The following is a 19,866-nucleotide window of genomic DNA, read 5'->3' on the forward strand; positions in this document are numbered from 1 at the left end:
TTTGCTACTAATGAGCTATTAGCGTTGTATCATCGTAAATACAAAAGATATAGCCCAACTTTATTCAGAAAAGTTATAGATAATAACTAGTTCTTCAATCGTCCCATATATAACTTTTTCAAATTCTGCTTGACTGAGACGGTACTGTCAAATGAATGTGAATTGCGTCAAAGGGATTGTGCCATCCCTGATTGTGAAGAGGATGAAATGAAATGAACTTCGAACATAGCTTTTTCAACGACGAAATTTCGTTCCGGCTCCTTTTAATTAAATGCTCAACGTGCATGTACTAATCCCTTTGTGATCTGTGGAACAACCATAATGAAAGTTGACCCAATGATAACTAACCGGGTATTCTCCATTTAATATTATTTTTAGAATTTCCGTGAAAATCTTATTCAGCAACGTTACTGTGAAACATCAAATTTAACTAGTTTGTTTTGGGACAGATTTGATAGCCATCTCTGTGCGTACACATATATGGTTCCTCTAATGTAGCAAACATAATGTTCGAGCTAAATGGTCGAACAGTAGCGGTGAAATAATGCGGAAGGATATAATCAGTCTTGCTCGGAGGCAGAAACTAATCTTGTACTTGTTTTACGACAAAATAAAGATGCAAATAACCATTTGGACGTGGCCATGCATACCAAGTAGGTTGGTGGGAGGGTGTTAATATCGGGAAAGCAGCAAAAGCAAATTAAAAGCATGTTTTCGCCTGCCCGAAGGGGAAACGAACTCACATTTTATGGGCGACCGTTAAATAATGTGCCATGTAATATGATTTTGAGTCCCCTTTCGGAAATAGCTCGCAAATCCGACTGTAGTTTTTTTAAGTTTTCAAAAATTTTGATTTGTCATTTTTTAAGAGTTCTTTTGTGGAAGTGATAATTTAATTATACTTTAGGAGGTTTCGAGTGTGATACTACCTGATATTTGAATTTATTTAAAAAATGGCTCTCATGAATGGAAAGGCCGTATCCCACCGTTACGCAAACGTTGCATTCCGCTACCGGTCTTGTCAGAAAGACAGAATTGTTTCTATAACACCTGGAGAAGGCTGGGAGACTACGGTAGGCTGTCCACGTTGCAAGGATGCCGAACGACTGTGCTGTGAAATCTGTTAATTTCAAGAAACCCATCGGCACCAGGAATAGAGGGGACGGCTTGACCAGGTTGAAGTCGACTTGCATGTTTTGAGACGCTCAACGAATTGGCGACGAGTAGCCCAGGGCTAAGTACAGCAGAGACGAATTCTTGATAATGCAAGAACAACCCGGGCTCTATGCTACTAGAATGAAGAAGTACGATTCTGGAGGATCAACTCCACTGTTGAGTCATTGAAGTTCGCCAGAAAAATCAGCGGTGCTAATTCGTTAAACCAAAGTGGAGTTCGAAGGAGAAATTTGAAACCTACCCGATCAGGAGGCCCGAGCAGGAGCAAAGAGCAAAATAATATAAAAACAATATCAAACTGTGTTATAATGGTATATTTTGTTATTGAATAGATATGGATATTCATTGATAACACATTTTGTTATCGAGTAGATATTTAAAACAGTGCTTGTAAGATGAGTTTAATAACTGACTTTGTTATCATATCTTATTTTGGCCTTAAAATGATATTCGATATATTTCATTCAATTTTTTTTATTGAATAAAGAGATTTTAGATTATATAAATATTTTATAACATGATTTTTTTATATCTTACTAGCTGACCCGACAAACTTCGTATTGCCACAAATTAACCTGTGTTGTACATAAATCATGAATCTCGGATGATCTTTGTCACTTCTCGAGTTTTGCAAGCCCCCCAGTGGACGGCGCTTCCGACGGCGGGTCACCGGCAACACTCGCGACCGGCTCGTCCTGAATGATCTAGTGTTACTATAGATAGTTTTTGTGGTCTTGTTATTGATTAATGTTTTATGGAAGAGTCTCGAATTTCGCGAGTTGGATTAGTTTTTGAGTTTCGCAAAAATTTCTGTTTTATTTGTATGAGAGTCCATATCCCCCTACCACAGGGGTGAGAGGTCTCTAACTATCATAAAATAAATTCAAGACTCAAAAATCTCCTACATGCTAAATTTGATTCCATTTGCTTGATTAGCACTCAAATTATAAGGAAATTTGTATTTCATTTGTATGGGAGCCCACCCTCTTAAAAGGGAAAGGGGTCGTAATACACCACAGAAAAAAAATTCTGCCATCTAAAACTCTCACATGCCAAATTTGGTTCCATTTGCTTGATTAGTTCTAAAGTTATGAGCAAATTTGTATTTCGTTTGAATGGGAGCCCCCCCCTCCTAAAAAGGTAAGAAGTCCTAATTCATCATGGGAAAAATGGTTGCCTCCAAAAACACCCACATGCCAAATATGGTTCCATTTGCTTGATTAGTTCTCGAATTATGAGGAAATTTGTATTTCATTTGTGTAGAAGCCCCCCCTCTTGAAGTGTGGAAGGATCCTAATTCACCGTAGAAAATATTTTTGCCTCCAAAAACCTCCACATGCCGAATTTGGTTCTATTTGCTTGATTAGTTCTCGAGTTATGGGGAAATTTGTATTTCATTTGTATTGGAGCCCCCTCTCCTAATGTGGGAAGAGGTCCTAATTCATCACTGAAAAAATTCTTGCCTCCAAAAACACCTACACGCCAAATTTGGTTCCATTTGCTGGATTAGTTCTCGAGTTATGAGGAAATTTGTATTTCGTTTGTATAGGACCCCCCCTCCTAAAGTGGGGAGGGGTCCCAATTCATCATTGAAAAAAAAATTGTCTCCAAAAACACACACATGCCAAATTTGGTTCAATTCGCTTGATTAGTTCTCGAGTTATGAGGAAATTTGTATTTCATTTGTACAGGAGCCCCTCCTCTTAAAGTGGGGAGGGGTCCTAATTCACCATAGAAAATTTTCTTGCTCTCGAAAACCTTCACATGCCAAATTTGGTTGCATTTGCTTGATTAGTTCTCGAGTTATGAGGAAATTTGTATGGAAGTCTCCCCTCTTAAAGGGGAGAGGAGTTATAATTCCTCTTATAAAGAGGGGAGGGGTCTCAATTCACCATAGAATAAATTCTTGTCACCAAAAAAAAACACCCACATGCCAAATGTTGTTATATTTGCTTGATTAGTTCTCGAGTTAGGAGGAAATTTGTATTTCATTTGTACAGGAGCCCCCCCTCTTAGAGTGGGGAGGGGTCCTAATTCACCGTAGAAAGTTTTCTTGCCCTCGAAAACCTTCACATGCCAAAGTTGGTTCCATTTGCTTGATTAGTTCTCGAGTTATGAGGAAATTTGTATGGAAGCCCCCCCTCTTAAAGGGGAGAGGAGTTACAATTCCCCTTATAAAGAGGGAGGGGTCTCAATTTACCATAGAATAAATTCTTGTCACCGAAAACACCCACATGCCAAATTTGGTTCTATTTGATTGATTAGTTCTCGAGTTATGAGGAAATTTGTATTTCATTTGTATAGGAGCCCCCCCTCCTAAAGTGGGGAGAGGTTCTTATTCATTATAGAAAACATTCTTGCCTCCAAAAACACCTACATGCCAAATTTGGTTCCATTTGCTGGATTAGCTCTCGAGTTATAAGGAAATTTGTATTTCGTTTGTATAGGAGCCCCCCCCCCCCTCTTAAAGTGGGGAGGGGTCCCAATTCATCATAGAAAAAAATTTTGTCTTCAAAAACACACACATGCCAAATTTGGTTCCATTTACTTGATTAGTTCTCAAGTCATGAGGAAATTTGTATTTCATTTGTACAGGAGCCCCCCCCCTCTTAAAGTGGGGAGGGGTCCTAATTCACCATAGAAAATTTTCTTGCCCTCGAAAACCTTCACATGCCAAATTTGGTTCCATTTGCTTGATTAGTTCTCGAGTTATGAGGAAATTTGTATTTCGTTTGTATAGGAGCCCCCCCCCCTCTTAAAGGGGAGAGGAGTTATAATTCCCCTTATAAAGAGGGGAGGGGTCTCAAATTACCCTAGAATAAATTCTTGTCACCGAAAACACCCACATGCCAAATTTGGTTCTATTTGCGTGATTAGTTCTCAAGTTATGCAGAAATTTGTGTTTCATTTGTATGGAAGCCCCCCCTCTTAGTGGGGGTAGGGGTCTCTAACCATCACTAAAACCTTTCCTGGCCCCAAAAACCTCTACATGCAAATTTTCATGCCGATTGGTTCAGTAGTTTTTGATTCTATAAGGAACACAGGACAGACAGACAGACAGACAGACAGACAGACAGAAATCCTTCTTTATAGGTATAGATATACTACTGCATTTGTTATTCAATACCTTAATAATACTAAAATATGTTATTCTAAACTCTGAATACAGTCATGTTATTGCTTTGTTATTCACATAACACAAGTAGTTATTCTTTTGGCCTTAAATGAGTAAAATTTTGATATTATTTTTTGTTATTTTACCAACTATGTCAGCCAAAACAAGACCAAATTTTGATATGAGGTATTCGATTTCCAACAACACATTTTGATATTATTATGCTCCTCGCTCCTGCTCGGGCGGCCATAACCAGATTATGTCTGTTTTATAACACATTCTGATATTCATATTTACAAATCGAAAATAAACTAATTACAGGGTGTTCAATAAGTTCGAATACAACTTTTCATCGTTGTTTAAGTGCATTCTGTGTATTGGTATTGATGTCAGCTTTAGCCTTATATATAGGCTAACCGACGCGCAAGGTGTCGACTTGATGTCATTTGTTATTTGTTTACCGCGCGCGATGAAGGAGTACCGCAACGTCGTAGTAAATTTGTTTGCAAGAAGTGCACCATGCGAGAAGTAACACCATCCGACGGTACCGGGAGACGGGCTTGACCAAGGACCGTGCTAGATCTGGGCGGCCGCGTTCGGCGAGGACACCAGCAGCCTTCAAGGTGGTGAGGGAGCAGGTTCGTCGAAAAATGTACCGCTCGATCCGGAAGACCGCTGTTGACCTGGATGTGTCGATCGGGATTGCCCACACCATCAGGGCGAAGGACCTGGGATGCAAGCCGTACAAGCAACGCAAGGTTCACGGAGTAACGGAGGCTACAATGAAGAAGAGGCTGGACAGAGCAAAGCAGATACATTCGCGGCACGCTGGTCAGGAGTTCGTGTTTTCTGATGAGAAACTCTTCATCTTGCAACAGCCGCACAATGTCCGAAATGATCGGCTGTGGGCGCTTATGTTGGCCAGCATCTCCCCGTCCCACATAAACATCCTGCTGTTTCAGAGCGCCGCGTCGTTGATGGTTTGGGGAGCTGTATCCCAGGAAAGCTTCCATCCGTGTTTGTCGAGAAAAACGTGAAAATCAACGCCGCGTACTATAAGACTGGACTATTCTGGAGAAGGTTGTGGCCCCGGCACTTCGTGACCTCTACGAGAAAGATCATTAAGTCTTTCAACAGGACGGCGCACCGGCCCACACGGCGAATATCGTCCAAGCGTGGTGTCGAGGGAATTTGACTGATTTTCTTGATAAGACTTTGTGGCCTCCCAGCTCGTCATAAAGCACAAATAAACACTACTTCAATAAAAATTGACTCAGAGAAGAATGTCTAGTATTTGCATTTTTCAAACACATTTTCAAAGTATATTCGAACTTATTGAACACCCTGTAGAAATTAAAAAGAGAAAAATTTATGTTTATAACACATTCAGATAGGAGTAACATATTGACTTATGAATGAGCGATTAACCGCCTACTTAGCTTCGAGGTACGATGCTGGTCTAACAAGCCAGTCGTCGCATGTCCGAATCTCGGCTAGACGGTGCTTGCTTGATAGAGTCAGTAGGATCGTTACACTGGCCCCGTAATTTTCCTGTACTCTAAACAGCCGGCTGCGAAGTCTGTCGATAAAGAAGGGTAATGTCTAATGACGGTTTAAGCCCACGGCTTTTATGAATGAGCGATATAGATTCCGCCACTAAAAATGCTATTGATCACTTTTATAACAAAATAGTAACAGCAAGAAACAGCAAAAGCCATCATCATTTTGAAACTATATTAAATACGTCACTTCACAGTTAGTGACAAATACTTGTTGATATAGGGTATGTTGCTACATCGTCGTAATTGCCTATTCCCGTCCTATCCAACACAAATTATTGAAAATATCAGCATTTTTATGACACACAATGCAAAACTAGTTATTCCCTAATATTTTAGTTAGTTGTCTATCATACGCAATCAATCAAAGTGAGCTGAGATCTATTTAAATGCTTTTTATCATTAAAGAAGTCCTACCAGCCAAATTTCCTACGTTTTTTCGTGCGACGAAGAAGACAATGTCGACTAATCGTTTTAATTTCCGTCATTCATAAGTGAAAATAACTCACGCAAGTCATTGTCGTTTCTCCACAGCCAGAAAAACTTGCCTGACCTGCAGAAATTTTGTAGAATAACATTTGTCATGCCGTCCTACACAAATACATGCGCGTTAGCTTCGTAAACATTGTTGTGATTTTTAGTTCGGACGATGAAAAATTTTGTTGGACGGATTTTAAAACGGTACGATGAATTTTAGCAATAAAGTCAGTTGCTTAATTTCAATAATATGCTTTAATAGTCGCTTTTCAGTGATTTCAAAGTTCACGGATCGGAAGGTAAGTGTGTTTTACTCAAATCAGTACAAGAACGTTTGGAGTATTCACTAAATCCATCCAGCAAATGATGAAAATTAGAATGGCTTTCCTTATTACGACGGGAATTAGAAAAAGACCCTATCTTTATTTGCTTGCTTACTTTTGGAATATCTGGAAATGTTGACAATTAACCTTTTACACAATGTGTTACAATTTAGATAAAATCATTACAGGGTTTGTTATAAATCAGGTATAGGTATTAATATATTTTGTTATTTGAACCACTTTCGGAGGATAATTTATAAAAACAGTTGTTATAATTTATCTAATCAATAACAACCGTTGTTAGACAAGTTGATAACAAAACAACATCATTTGTTATGATTGGGTAGACCAACCATATGCTATTCTAAGTAATGGCGAAATTTTTATCTTTATATTAACACTTTCATTTTTTCACATTATGGATGCTAAGACCATTTTGGATGTTATCAGAGGGCTCTGCAAAGTAGATAAGGAATTTCTCGCCAGCCTTGATGTACGTGTACCTGTCTCTCTACGACTGATGAGTTTGCTTTTAATGTTGAGTTTAAAATTGTTAACACTGCTATTGTTTGACGGTAATGATACAGTGTTTGCTCACTTTCAAGCTTATTCGATTTTAATCTTTTCATAGTCATAAAAGACGTATTTTCAACTCGTTTTATTTTGGATTCTCAGTTATTTTTTTATAAACTGGTAATAAGTATCAGTAAAACTAGCTCTTCTCTGGGTGCGAGACAACAAATACAGGGCAATATTTTCCTTATAAAACTAGCGGTGTTTTTAATGTGTGCTTGAGATGATTTTATAGCTAGTTGACCTCAATTTCAATCACGGTAATTGGTACCTACAGACCAGTAATAATGAATTTCAGAATGTTACCTTGTGGTGCACATTCCAGGTCAAATTGTGAGGCATTATTTGCGGAGCATAAAAAATCCTAGAGCATCACTGAAAACAAAAGTCTCGCTGGTGTTGAACAGAAAGCCAATCAAACCATGTCATTACTCTGAAAACATCTAATTTTTATGATCGAGGCGTCTGAGTTTTTAATGCGTCGTTTGTTCCGGTGAATCTGTGATACAATATTCAACCGTGACACATACTATTAAACACTCTCAGCATCTATAAAGTTTGATGGCAAATAGTTGGCTTTACAACGTTGGGGATCGACAAATCTCGCTGCATAACAGTTAAATTGAAGCTGAGAGGGAGATAGGGTATCATTGGTTCAGCCTCATATGGTGCCTCATGGCTGAACACCAAAACCAATATTTTCTGTTTATTGACAATAAATGCATAAATCAATCAGGAATGCATTTATGATTTATTCGTTTGTATCAATTGGATTTGGGATTTCTCATATTTATTTGAAAAATGTTATACTGCATTGCTACCGGTGCCAGATATATCTTGAAAGTGTGATAGCGAGTGAAAGTATAAAAATCTTATTACAAATTTACTATGTCTATTATCCATATGCCATGTTTTATGTCGTTACTATTAAATTCAGACAGGCACATTTTCGACTCCCAATTTGGTTTGTCAACTTTTACCATTAAGACTAGTTGCTTGAGGTGAAGCTCAGATATTTCTAAAAACGAATTAATTTTAAGATTCAGGTTAATATTAATGTGGCGGTTCAAATTAAACAAATGAGTGTAAGATTTGTACGTGTTGTTAGTAGAAGTTAGTCCTAGAGAAAATAAAACAGAATAAATATATAGTTGACCTAATTTTTTCTAAAGAAAATCAAACTTCGAACATATTACGAAAATGCAACAGTCATTCAAGATTGACAATTTGCAATGATTAGAGCGTGCTGTCAACTGATTAAATTGAGTAAGTAGAAGCCACCTTTGGCTTTGTATGTTGTGCATAACACTGATAGAGTTCTGAAGAATACGGCCTTCTTGCTACGTTCCTCCTTTATGAGATAACTGTGTCAATGCTCATGTAGGAATTCCGCAAGTCATTTATTTAACCCGACGTATTGAGTACTGGCCTATTTCTGATCTGGTTTAGCCTGAAGATACTTCTCTCATAAGGAAGTAGTACATTCAGAGTGCCAATTACACACTCTCATGTGAAATAATGATATCTACCGCCTCAGGAGCGATTTTAAATACGGCAATAAACAGAAGAACGTGAAAGCCTCGAACCAGGACGGTTCAAATTACCTTTTGTTGAATCACCGGAGCCGAAGAAGAACTTGCACTGATTATGTAAACACATAACTTCACATACTTCAAAGCAACACCTTGTACGAATATTTGCTATTGTCACACTCTACACAACAAACTGGATCTGAAAATAAAGAAAAATAAAACAATGATGAGTAGATATATGGTAAGGATTGTAAATTCATAGTTAAGTTAGGTAACTTTTCAAAACACAATTGGATTTTAAATCTTAAAAGTGTGCAGCAAAGCGGAACTGCGGCTCGCTAGTTTATGCAATCATTCATTGACAGTGGTGATCCTTTTACTACGTCCAATTGCTCTCAATAAGTAAGCAAGCAAATTTCACTATCACCGTAAAAGGCTCACTGCGTAGCAGTGATTACTTTATTCGCCTCAAACCCCTCATTCCCATAGATCACGCCAATTGGCAATCCGAGAAAACCTTATTTGCTTTCTCATATTTCTCGCTTTTTCATGGACATTGTATTTTTTAAAGCTCGTTAAAGTCCATTGAATGAACTGCGAACTTCGTTTACAGAATAATCATAATAGTCATGGTAAATTAGAAAGTTTTTGTGATTGCAAACTGTTTAAGACGCTTTTGCGGATTTCATTGCAGATTTGATGGCAAAACAGTTGTTGGCTGACAATCATTAGCAGAAATAGATTGATTTCTATCGATTCAATTGTATGATGTTACTTAGCTTTAATCTTTTATTACTTAGTTATAATGTATGATGTTGTTTAATATAATGTTTTAGTGTCCGCAGATGATGAGTGAAAGCCAGTCAGAGCAATTCGTGCTCAAAACGCTGAAAAAAGACCATTTCTAACTCGATTATTTTTGATTGGAATGAAATTTTCTTGATATGTTGGATACCACGCAAGAATTCATTTTTCACTAAACTTGATTTTAGCAAGCAAATAAATAAGTAAATTGATTTTTTTTCGTCAACTGTAACTTTTGTAAAGGGCGTACTAAGCAATGAGATTACTTTTTGTTAACAAATCATATCTTGAAAACTACTTATTTGAACAAAATGACGTCAAAGGAAAAGTTGTTAGAAATTAAGTATATTTTCAGGAAAAAATTACACTGAAAGAAAAAACTTCAAACCCATGTTATAAATCAGTAAATGTCAATTATCTCAAAATATTCTACAGCTTTTTTGTAAAACTTAAAGAAAATCAAATTCTACGCATCATATTGAACAATTTATGTGGGGTCAGTTCTGGTGTAGTGGTTAGCATTCACGCCTCTCACGCCGAGGACCCGGGTTCAAATCCCAAACCCGCAGAAGTCACGAATGACCAAAGCTGTTAAAGTGACTATAATCTAACAAAAAAAAAACAATTTATGTCATATAAACTTTTTTCGTAGGCCCAGTCGTTCTTAAGCTATTGCAAATTTAAAATCTAAAAAGAAAAAAACCGTAATAAAAACCATAAAATGTCAATTATCTGAAAACCTTCCTCTCCGATTTGTTTAATTTTTTTAAGAGATAGCTTAAATTATGCCCTAAAATCTGGTGAAGAGCTATCGATGGACACTCTTTTAGATTTTTTTTTTTAATTTTAAAGTTAGACAAATTTTTCAAAAATATCCAAATTTTATTGGTTTTGTAAAATTCAAACAAAATCAAATTTAACAAATAAATTTTTCGGGCCAACGTAAGAGCCACAATTACTAGGAGGATGTAGAACATTTTGTAAGAGTTATAAGTGTTGTATCTTATCCGTGATTGTGTCTAGTGAAATCAAATTCAATCAAAAAAGTCCTAATAAACTAGTAACAACAACAATAACAACAAATTCAATCAATTTCAAAGATTAAAAAAAATCCGTTGTTTTGTTTGCGAGCTAAAACAAAATACTGGAATATAGCAACACGGCCTCGCATAAAAAATGATTTTACAACCGCGATAAGTTCAATTTTGATTGGTGCGCCATTTTGTATTGCTACGCCACACTTATGGTAAGTTTATAGGAGACGCGGTGCAGCAAACTAGTTTCCCAGTGATGGTTTCATCGGGTTCCAACAGCCCATAATGGATAATACAAATTTGATGCCACCAAATACTTATCAAATCGATTCCTCACTTTTGTATAGTTTCTAACGTATGCAATCGCTTGGAAAAAGCTTGGCAAGTAACTGCTAATACTGATGCAAATTTTGCACGAATTCTCATGGTGCAATGCCCCCAATCCAGCGTTTTCAATGGCATTTGGTTTTACTTCACGCAGACGACCATCAATATTGAAATCACCGTCGCTTTAAAGGACGGAACCATTCACGTTGTTTCCGTAAACTATTTGTAGCTCTCGACGCGCTTAAACTACCATTCTCTTCAAATGAAACAAGGAAGTCATCATTTCAGGTATTTGACGATTGTCTAAATATATAAAACCGCACGCGAGTGTATGTATGTACGTATGTGGGTATGTTCCACCATAACTCTGAAACGCCTGGATCGTTCTCCATCGCATTTGGCATGCATATTCATTGACATAAGTGAAATTAGGACAGGAGGGTTGGCAAAGCGAGGTGTGGAGGTCCAAAATAGTAAAGGAAGTTGCTTTTCTCTTAAATTTGGACCGGTAGCAATTGTGCAAGCTTCTCTTTTATTGTGGGGGATTTTCGGAGAGAAAACAGATGTATAAGTGGCTGTCGGACAAAAAGGATGGAAAAAGGATACAAACGGAGGTAGCGAGTGCTAATAGGGGAGGTACGGTACGTCAAAGTAACGACGAAAAAGTTTTGTTTTTTGAAAACAAATGTTTAAGGGGCTCGAAGACAAAACCAAGGTGACCACTGACTTGAAATCTATACCTATAAATAAGGATTTCTGTCTGTCTGTCTGTCTGTCTGTCTGTCTGTCTGTCTGTCTGTCTGTCTGTCTGTCTGTCTGTCTGTCTGTCTGTCTGTCTGTCTGTCTGTCTGTCTGTCTGTCTGTCTGTCTGTCTGTCTGTCTGTCTGTCTGTCTGTCTGTCTGTCTGTCCGTATGTTCCTTATAGAATCGAAAACTACTGAACCAATCGGCATGAAAATATGCATGTAGAGGTTTTTTGGGGCCAGGAAAGGTTTTAGTGATGGTTAGAAACCCCTCCCCCCATTAAGAGGGGGGGCTCCGATACAAATGAAACACAAATTTCTCCATAACTCGACAACTAATCAAGCAAATAGAACAAAATTTGGCATGTGGGTGTTTTCGGTGACAAGAATTTATTCTATGGTAAATTGAGACCCCTCCCCTCTTTATAAGAGGAATTATGACTCCTCTCCTCTTTAAAAGGGGGGGCTTCCATACAAATTTCCTCATAACTCGAGAACTAATCACGCAAATGGAACCAAATTTGGCATGTGAAGGTTTTCGAGGGCAAGAATATTTTCTATAGTAAATTAGGACCCCTCCCCACTTTAAGAGGGGGGGCTCCTGTACCAAAGAAACACAATTTTCCTCATAACTCGAGAAGTAATTAAGCAAATGGAACCAAATTTGGCATGTGGGTGTTTTTGGAGACAAAAATTTTTTCTATGATGAATTGGGACCCCTACCCGTTTTAGGAGGGGGGGATCCTATACACATGAAATACAAATTTCCTCATAACTGAAGAACTAACCAGCAAATGGAACAAAATTTAGCATGTGAAAAATTTCGAGGGCAAGAATATTTTCTATGGTGAATTAGGACCCCTCCCAACTTTAAGAGGGGGGGCTCCTATACAAACGAAATACAAATTACCTCATAACTCGAGAACTAATCAAGCAAATGGAACAAAATTTGGCATGTGGGTGTTTTTGGAGGCATTATTTTTTTCTATGATGTATTGAAACACCTCCCCACTTTAGGAAGGGGGGCTCCTATACAAAGGAAATGCAAATTTCCTCACAACTCGAGAATTAATCAAGCAAATGGAGCCAAATTTGGCATGTGCAAGTTTTCTAGGGCATGAATATATTCTATAGTGAATTAGAACCCCTCCCCACTTTAAGAGGGGGGGGCTCCTGTACAAACGAAATACAAATTTCCTCATAACTCGAGAACTAATCAAGCAAATGGAACCAAATTTGGCATGTGAAAGTTTTCGAGCGCAAGAATATTTTCTATGGTGAATTGGGACCACTCCCAAGTTTAAGAGGGGGGCTCCTATACAAACGAAATACAAATTTCCTCATAACTCGAGAACTAATCAAGCAAATGGAACCAAATTTGGCACGTGGGTGTTTTTGGAGACAAAATTTTTTTCTATGATGGATCGGGACCGCTACCCACTTTAGGAGGGGGGGCTTCTATACAAATGAAATTCAAATTTCCTCATAACTCGAGAACTAATCAAGCAAATAGAACCAAATTTGGCATGTGGAGGTTTTTGGAGGCAAAAATATTTTCTATGGTGAATTAGGACCCCACCCAACTTTAAGAGGGGGTGCTTCTACACAAATGAAATACAAATTTCCTCATAATTCGAGAACTAATCAAGCAAATGGAACCATATTTGGCATGTGGGTGTTTTTGTAGGCAAGAATATTTTCTATGGTATATTTTCTATGGATTTCCCCACTTTAAGAGGGGGGGGGCTCCTATACAAATGAAAAACAAATTTCCTCATAACTCGAGAACTAATCAAGCAAATGGAACCAAATTTGACATGTAAGTGGTTTTGGACGCAAGATTTTTTTGTATGGTGAATTGAGACCCCTCTCTTCTTTAGAAAGCGAGTTATGGCCCATCTCCCCTTTAAGAGGGTGGGCTTCTATACAAATGAAATGCAAATTTCCTCTTATCTCGAGAACTAATCAATCGAATGGAACCAAATTTGGCATGTGGGAGTTTTAGATGGCAGAAATTTTTTCTATGGTGAATTACGACCCCTTCCCCTTTTAAGAGGGGAGCTCCCATACAAATGAAATTCAAATTTCCTTATAACTTGAGAACTAATCAAGCAAATGGAACCAAATTTGGCATGTGAGAGATTTTGGAGTCTTGAATTTATTTTACGATAGTTAGAGACCTCTCACCCCTGTGGTAGGGGGATGTGGACTCTCATACAAATAAAACAGAAATTTTTGCGAAACTCAAAAACTAATCGAACTCGAGAAATTCGAGACTCTTCCATAAAACATTAGTCAATACAAGACCACAAAAACTATCTATAGTAACACTAGATCATTCAGGACGAGACGGTCGCGAGTGTTGCCGGTGACCCCCCGTCGGAAGCGCCGCCCACTGGGGGGCTTGCAAAACTCGAGATTGTGACAAAGATCATCCGAGATTCATGATTTATGTACAACACAGGTTAATTTGTGGCAATACGAGCTAGTCTAGATATAAAAAAAGAGAATGTGTAGGTACAGCCATAACTCTGGAAGGGATGAACGGTTCTTCATCAACTTTGGCATACATATTCGTTCATGCAGAACAGTACAGAATCAGAATCAGTACAGGTGGATTGACAAAGAGAAGGTGGTGCCCCAAACAGAAGGGGGTTCAAAAAAGAATAAAAAACCTGATTTAATCCACCTAGTGGTGAAAGGAACCTTTGTTATACGATCTTACTTGCTATTTGAGATAGAAAGCGACACGTTTGGCTTACATGAAATTTTTGGAAATTGAATAAGTTTACAAAATTTGAACCAAATAGAAGCAAATCAGGTTATTTTTTACAATTAAAGTTCTACAGTTCCTAAACATGCAAACATAGAGGTATACTAAATTCAGCAAAGTTGTATATTTTTATTACTTTATAACTTTATAACTTTGTAATACATGAAAAAGTCATACAACAATTACAAGAAGCGTTAGAATAGAAAAACTGGCTTTACACATTCATATATATTAAATAAGATTTTTCTACCTTCACTGAAGAGATAGAAGGTTACTGTGTTCAGCAAAACTTCTTGTAACAATATGCTCTAAAAGTTTGCAGCACACATCAATGTGTTGTATTGAAACTGAAGGAAAATAATTTTTTTATTTCACTTTTAGGGGGATTATTCAAAATTCAAATTCTACCAGACGATAGAGCTTTCAATTTTAAGAAACTCTTCCAAAGGTTCGATAAACTTAAAACCAAGTTTTCCCAGTCAAAACTCTAGTGCGCACGTTTTCTTTGGTTTTGGGCTATTGTGCGCGCAAGTAACCGTGTTATAAAAGTTGGCGCGAGTGTTCGAGGGTTAATATCTTTTGACCGGTAAAACCAATTCTTATGTAATTTTGCATTGTTTGCTTCTTGTGCTCGGCGGTTTTCGGCGAAAATAAATTCAAATTCAAGTGCCAGTCTGTCCGTACGTTTCGAGCTACTTACTGGCTTTCACTCAGAAGCAAACAATTTGAATTGCGGCGATCAACTCAATGGAACAGTAATTTTGCATATATATTCGTAGTGTGAAAACCTCTCGTTTGATATTAAAATAATTGAAATTAGGCAAATTATCTTGGTTAAAATCATTATAAATTATTGTTAATTTTGGTGTGGTGTATTCGATTGCTCATAACTTTCAAATTAAACGTCCAATCAGAAAACCATTCAATAGTGATCTATCCGGCTATATTACCTGCCAAACGAAACTAATAGCTTGTAAATCGGTTTGGCCATCTCTGAGAAACAGGCGTTCATTTGTACCTAGTCAAAACAAGTTTTTCAAGGCTAACTTTTAAACTGCTTGTCCGTTTTCAATAAAACTTAGCAAAATGTTTAGTAATAGTAAGAGCTTTCGTTTGGTACTAATATCGTTAAAATTGGTTGCGTGGTTCCGGAGAAAACCGTGTCACGTAGTTTTCACATTTTTGCTTATAACTTTCAAACGAAAAATCAGACCACGAAACCATTTAATAGTGATATACTAGGCAATAATACCTTTCAAACAAAAGTAATAGCGGTCGAATCGGTTCAGCCATCACCGAGTAACAGGCGATAGAATATTCGGAGCGAACACACATACACACATACACACATACACACATACATACACACACACACACACACACAGACATTGCTCAGTTCGTCGAACCCTATCGATTGGTACATGTGACTCGGCCCTCCGGGCCTTGGATCAATTTCGTGTTTTTCGACCAATTTCTAAACCTTTGTTATATAGTATAACAAAGGTAAAACGTTGTTTGTCCTGCATTATGCGAATTTCCTTGGTCGATAACGGATGTTCAACTGGGTAGGAGGAAAGGCAGAGGGGGGTTTGAATAGAACGGGGTGGGGTGATCATCGACAAGGATGAAGGTACAAACAAGGAAAAAACAGTTTTGTTTTTCTTTGTAAGAGGGATTTTTGCAAAGAAAATAGATGTACAAGTGTCTAAGAGAAAAAGAGCCATAAGTAAGACCGGGCATTCCACTAGTTTGACATAAAATCAGACATTTTTATGAAACAAGGTATTGGTGGCAAAACAAAATCACTAATTTGCCAAAGTGGTTTGTTTACCAGATATATGGTAGACATATTTCATTTAGTGTTTACACTAGTAGTTTCCAGAACAACGCACACTGGTCCAAACAGCGAAATACGTGATCGTGTGAGATTATGCCGAAACAGGAGATTTTTCGCTTATAGTGTTTTGGGAATATTTCTTGGTAAAAAAGCTCCTTCTTGTGACAGGAACCTTTGGTTGATTAATTTCCTTAAAAGTGAGATACGAAATTTATTTTCTCGTATATTCAAGATACAGGTTCGGTATTTTCGGCAAAGTTGTAGTAAATATTAATAAAAATAACTTTGTCAAACATACCATTTATGTATATCTCTTTATGGAAATTATCTACGAAGCATTTTTGGTGGATAAAATTTTTAAAACGGGTTTTTAACCTTAACTTATCTGGTCAACTTTTACGTACTTATAATGCTCTAAAAAGTAGTTAACCTTGCAAAAACCAATGTTTTTGTAGAATGTCATTATACGTTATTTTATGAATTTTCCGAGATGTTGAGCTTTTTTTGGTGAAAAATAGTACTTCTTTGAACTCAAATATTTCTCAAGGTAGCAAATGGTGGCAAATCAAACAATTCCTGCTTAAAAGAACAAAAAAAAACCTGTAAAAGCAAATACCGTTTTGAAGGGTTAAAGCTCCAAAAACGCTTTGTAGATAATGTCCATGAAGAGATACAAGTATGGTGTCTTTGACAAAGTTACTTGTATTGATATTTGCTACAACTTTGCAGAAAATATCAAACCTGCATCTCCTGCAATTAATCACCCAAACGTTTCTATCACAAGAAGGGGCTTTTTATACCAAGAAATATTCCCAAAGACACCGTGCTCCCAGACTTTTTTTTATAACTACTTACATTTGATTCTTACAAAATAATTTCATAATACTAAAGCTTGCAATTAGATTTCTTGTTTTTGATATGCTTGTGTAATGATTATTATTTCACGATAGACATTAAGAGTGGATCCTCGTAAACATCACTTCTTGTGCGATTGTTTGACTCTAAAAGACAAACATTACTCATGAGTTACTTTGTGTTTACAATTACTTTGTGACCCATGACCCATATATCCACAGACGTTGTAACAACGGGGTAAGAGGGAAGCTTAAAACAACCAAAACAATCCTTCCTCGGAAATTAATCTATCCGCTAGATCTCAAAAGCTAGCGCGTCGCAGCGGAAGCCTTCATTCGTTCTCTCGTTTTCGGAATATGTCACCTACTTTTCCAGTCGTCGTCTGGCTCGAAATCCGTAGGTGCTTTACAAACATCACGAGGCGAATTGTAGTCTTTCTAGTGGTCGATTTGGCCGTTGGCGCTAGCATGGAAAATAATGCTATCTGTGTAACGGTTCCTTACGGATATCCGGCAGGGATTTATATAAACCGGGAGAGCACGATCTATGGCTTTGCACTACTAGGGTACTGCCTAGTTGGGAAAGACCCACCTACTACGAGGCACGATAAAATTTTCCTTTCCATGTCATTGTTGCCTGACACGGGCAGAGAATCTGCGACAGCAGGACGGATAGTGAAAAAGACACTTGCACCGCTCGCTGTGGTGCATTGAAAAATTCGTTTTTGTTTGCCGGAGATTCATCCTCCCGGTCGACGACAATAGGACAATGTGTACTGTACTATGGAGAAAAAACAACTGCTGTATTGTTTATTTGAGGGCACACAATGAAACCCTGTTTACTCAAAAGCTCTGTGTTAATAGCTTCGAGGGTTTCGTAGGGTGTTTATTGGAACGTGACACCTTCTATTTGTCAATGAATAGGTGTGTTGTTGTATCTTGATCTGAAGATGGTAAACATTGTTTCACGTTGTCTTTAATATTGACTTTCAGATGTAGAATTTTGATTTGAATTCTAATTTGTGTTGATTTTCTAGTTTAGTTTTTGACTTTTGATTTTATAACCCTCGATCGCTATATCCTTTTTTGATAAAAATTTTGACATTCGACTCTCGGTTTTTGACTTTTGACTGTTGAATTCGGACCTTCTACTTTTGACTTGCAAATTTTAACATTTGACTGTCTATGTTGAATCTCTATGTTGAGTCGTATGTTCGAATCTCGTTTGGGCGGTGCCGCTACTGAGTTAATAGGATGTTTGCACCAGCCCCGTAATTTTCCTGTACTCTAATAACCGGCTGCGAAGTCTGTCGATAAAGAATGGTCAAGTTCTGAAGGACCTTTATACCCATGGCTTTGCCTTCGCTGTCTACTTTCGGCTATATAGAAAAAAAAAACAAAAGAATAAGAAGATAAAAAGTAAAAACAACAAAAAGAAAAGGAAAAGTTAAGAAAGAGAAAAGAAAAAGAAAAGAAACAGCAATAAAAAGAATAGAAAAAGAAAAAGAAAAGAAAAGAAAAATAACAGGAAAAGAAAAGAAAAAGAAAAGAAAAGAAAAAGAGAAGAAAAGAAAAAGAAAAGAAAAACAGAAGAAAAAGTGAAGAAAAAGAGAAGAAAAATAAACGAAAAAAAAGAAAAGGAAAAGAAAAAAAACGAAAAGGAAAAGAAGAGAAAACGAAAAGAAAAAGAAAAGAAAAGAAAAGAAAAGAAAAAGAAAAGAAAAAGAAAAGAAAAAGAAAAGAAAAAGAAAAGAAAAAGAAAAGAAAAAGAAAAGAAAAAGAAAAGAAAAAGAAATAAAAAAGAAAAGAAAAGAAAAAGAAAAGAAAAAGAAAAGAAAAAGAAAAGAAAAAGAAAAGAAAAAGAAAAGAAAAAGAAAAGAAAAAGAAAAGAAAAAGAAAAAAAAAAAGAAAAGAAAAAGAAAAGAAAAAGAAAAGAAAAAGAAAAGAAAAAGAAAAGAAAAAGAAAAGAAAAAGAAAAGAAGAAGAAAAGAAAAAGAAAAAACTAGAAAAAGAAAGAGAAAAGGAAAAGCAAAGAAAAAGCGGTGAAAAAGAAAGAGAAAACCAAAAACAAAAAAGAATAGAAAAAGAAAACAATAGGAACAGAAAAAAAAGGAAAATGAAAAGAAAAAGAAAAGAAGAAGAAAAGAAAAACAACAGAAAAAGTAAAGAAAAAGGGAAGAAAAAATGAAAAAGAAAAGGAAAAGAAAAAAAGATAAAGAAAAGAAGAAAAAAGGAAAAGAAAAAGAGAAGGAAAAGAAAAAAAAAAATCGAAAAAGAAAAAATAGAAAGAGAAAAGAAGAGAAAAAGAAAAGAAAGAGAAAAGAAAAAGAGCAGAAAAAGTAAAGAAAAAGAATAAAAAAACGAAAAAGAAACGGAAAAGAAAAAGGAAAGGAAAAGCTAAGAAAGAGATAAGAAAAAGCAAATAATAAAAAAGCAATGAAAAAGATTAGAAAAAGAAAGAGATAATAAAAACAAAGGAAAAGAATAGAAAAAGAAAAGAAAAAGAAAGGAATGAGAACAGAAAAAGAAAGGTAAAAGAAAAGAAAAAGAGAAGAAAAAAACAAAAAAGAAAAGGAAAGAAAAAAAAAGAAAAGTAGAGAAAAAGAAAAGAAAGAGAAAAGAAAAAGAAAAGTAAAAGGAAAAAAGAAAAAAGCAAAGAAGAGAAAAAAAGAAAAAGAACATATAAGAAAAGAAAAGAAAAAGAGAAGAAAAAAGAAGAAAAAAACGAAAAAGAAAAGG

At 36.5% G+C, this 19,866-nt stretch overlaps 1 protein-coding gene across 2 annotated transcripts in view; it reads right to left on the reverse strand.

Annotated features, from left to right (window-relative positions):
• The window catches only part of LOC128743484 (uncharacterized), a 222,260-nt gene that overhangs the window by 130,053 nt on the left and 72,341 nt on the right, over positions 1-19,866 (reverse strand). For both annotated transcript variants that reach the window (XM_053840076.1, XM_053840077.1), the window contains one exon: positions 8,828-8,954. The gene's annotated coding sequence lies outside the window, so the exon portion shown is untranslated. The remainder of the gene's footprint in view (positions 1-8,827; positions 8,955-19,866) is intronic.

Source organism: Sabethes cyaneus, chromosome 3, assembly GCF_943734655.1.
Source record: "Sabethes cyaneus chromosome 3, idSabCyanKW18_F2, whole genome shotgun sequence".
In the NCBI taxonomy this organism is placed as follows: domain Eukaryota; kingdom Metazoa; phylum Arthropoda; class Insecta; order Diptera; family Culicidae; genus Sabethes; species Sabethes cyaneus.